We start from the raw sequence: 2,867 nt of genomic DNA, 5'->3' as shown, positions 1-2,867 counted from the left end.
ATATATATAAATCAATATCCCATTTTCTATTATTACTATTATTTTCTGGCAAATATTTGTCGAAAGAATTTGATGGAGTTATTTTAAGCCCATAAAAAAAAAAATTGACATCCGTTCTTCTTTTAAGAGAAAATGATAACAAAAGTCCAAATAATTGAAACAATATAAAAGCAAAAGAAGATCTAACTTGGGGATAAACTTTTATCTCATACTAAGAGTTCTATTGGTCAATTTTAATAGATTCTTACTTTTTTTTACCATTTTAATATTGATGATCCTAACTTTTCTAACAAATAAAATAATAACAAAAATCTAAATAATTGAAACGGGATGAAAGAAAAGGAAGATCTAACCTGCCCATAAATTTTTCTCTCTTTCCTCCATATCTTTTCTGTTTCATCTTTTCTAAGAATGGATACATCTCTCTTAGTAAAATTTACCATTTTTGTTTTCTTTTTTAGCATAATTGACGATACATTGTGTGGAGAGATGTTGAGGAGAGATATTCCCGAGGGAGAGGTGAGTGAGATTTGTGTTCAGTTACAATTTTATTATTATATTATTATCTTTTTTATTTTTTTTACTATCCTTACATTATAGATGGTATAATGGAAATGAGAAGCACAACAAGGGATGCACATAAGAACTTGCACTTCTATTGGATCTTTGGTGCTGACCATTTTGTAAGCTATTTATTCTATTTATAATTTTTTAAGATTTAATACTTTTTAATTATATGATTATAAATGTAGGTTCCCGTGGATCAACCGTGTGTGACATTAAATATGGTGGATGCAATCACACATCAGCTTCTTGATGCAGTTGTTTTTCATAGAAAAAAATGACATTTACTTTTTCAAATGTAAGAAAATATGTTTAATTATAGATAAAAAGAAAGAAATAACAGATGTATTATATATATTACACACATCATCATACGACATAACTCAAACATCATCATATACTAGTATATGACATCATACGACACCGCTTATACATCATCATAACTCATGCATCATCATGGCTCATACATCATCATATACTAGTATAGGACATCATACGATACAACTCATACAATTTTTAGTCTCTCCTATAGTAAGACCACTTACCTGATTAGTTAGTTTAGGCTGGTGTCACCAATTTATCATTAATGAAAGTTCGATTTTGTCCATTGTATCCAAATCAACCTATAAGAATCCATGACATTAATTTTCTGTTCAATTCTATAAATCTCACAATGGTCGATGTAACGCCCCTAATTTTCTAAACCTAATTAGTGATGTCATCCATGCAAACATAATTCATTACGTGGAAGCTCATCATAAATAACCTTGGAAACAAAGCAAAGTCTTTCACAAAGATTCATAAATCCAAAACAACCTATCTCCAAAAGTAAACCTTCAATAACGGAATTCTAAAATAAATCTAAATAAAGCAATACTCAATGCTATAACTTAAAACAGTCCATGTAAACTCCTAAAAAAAATATCCCATCTCCAACTTCCATGGTTTCTTCAGCTCCGCCGTCAACGTACATTGGCGTCTTGCCTTTACCTAAAAAATGTATGTAGCACATGACTTGAGTATTTTATGAAAAACTGAGTAAGTCACCCTACTGTTGGGTTAGGAATGCAAACACATGCAACATATGAGCGAGACCTAACTTTTCATAAACTTTTCATAGCGTTGGACGCTTTTCTATTCCGGTTAGGGTTGGATGTGTGGTACTCCTTCACACATGGCCCATGTACGTGTACATGGACCCACCAGGCGGGCTTATATACGTACCCCCTGGGCCTAGCTTGGTCGGGCATAACGTATTACACGTCACCAAACACCACAGAACAGAAAAGGGCCCGCATGATATCATGACAAACATAAATATCGTAATTCATTCTTTCATATCATAAAGGGGAAGAATCCCAATGCACGTGACATACATATATGCATGAGGTCCCTCAACATATCTAACATGACATTACATAAGCAGTGCGCATATACCTTTCTTACATTACATGGCATCTCATATGACTTACATTACATGGTATATTACATAACATGAAAGTACATTCCAGTTTCATAAGCATCTCATGACATGACTCAAGAATACTACGTGTATACATGACATAGATCAACTTTTTCATGACATATATTACCAACATATCATTCATAACTTCACATAACATAAACAGTCAATAGTCAACATAATCTATACATTTCATAACATAAACAATCGATAGTCAACACAATCCATACATCACATAGTCATATCACATAAATATGGTGCATGCAGGGGCCACAGGGCACGCACCATCATACAACACATAGTAAACTAACTCCAACAGTAAGATCACTTACCTCGATGGTCTTGGTTGAAGTCACTCACAACGAGATAATCTCAGTGGTTAAATATGTCCTATGATAACCACATAAAAACTTAGGAACCTTTCATAAATAGCTAAACCTCATGCTATTTATCAAAATAAACCCCCGACCTAATCTGTCTTTAATATTTAGGAACCATACTGACGTCGGATGGTAAAACTAAGGGCAGAAACAACTTCGGAAGGGTCAAAAACCTTGGAATCAATATATTAGAGTGATACTGAGTCACCAAGCCGAGCTGCGGGATTTGACGAGCCAAGAGCACGCGTGCGGAGCCGAGACCAAGGCTGCAGCATGTCACGGTCATGCTCGTCCAAGGCATGTTGCCAATGGCCGCATGCCCATGACAAACCCAACCTTTCATGTCTTTTCATATTCTAGTGTTTTACTTTTGTATTTCTAGAAAGTATGACGTTTTAAAAATATCATGTCTAGGTCTGTCAGACATGAAATGCCTCAGAATGTACTATAGGGGGATACGA

At 34.3% G+C, this 2,867-nt stretch overlaps 1 long non-coding RNA gene across 1 annotated transcript; it reads right to left on the bottom strand.

Moving 5' to 3' along the window:
- Positions 1-1,514: 1,514 nt before the first annotated feature.
- On the bottom strand, positions 1,515-2,623 carry LOC111483933. The gene is made up of 3 exons (XR_002718438.1): positions 2,531-2,623; positions 2,359-2,416; positions 1,515-1,554 (listed from the first exon to the last, which is right to left on the bottom strand). It is a non-coding gene; the product is annotated as an uncharacterized LOC111483933 (long non-coding RNA).
- Positions 2,624-2,867: the final 244 nt, after the last annotated feature.

Source organism: Cucurbita maxima, unplaced genomic scaffold (genome assembly GCF_002738345.1).
Source record: "Cucurbita maxima cultivar Rimu unplaced genomic scaffold, Cmax_1.0 Cma_Scf00009, whole genome shotgun sequence".
NCBI lineage: Eukaryota > Viridiplantae > Streptophyta > Magnoliopsida > Cucurbitales > Cucurbitaceae > Cucurbita > Cucurbita maxima.
The sequence above is the reverse complement of the archived record's forward strand: the minus strand, read 5'-3'. Positions and strand labels throughout refer to the sequence as shown.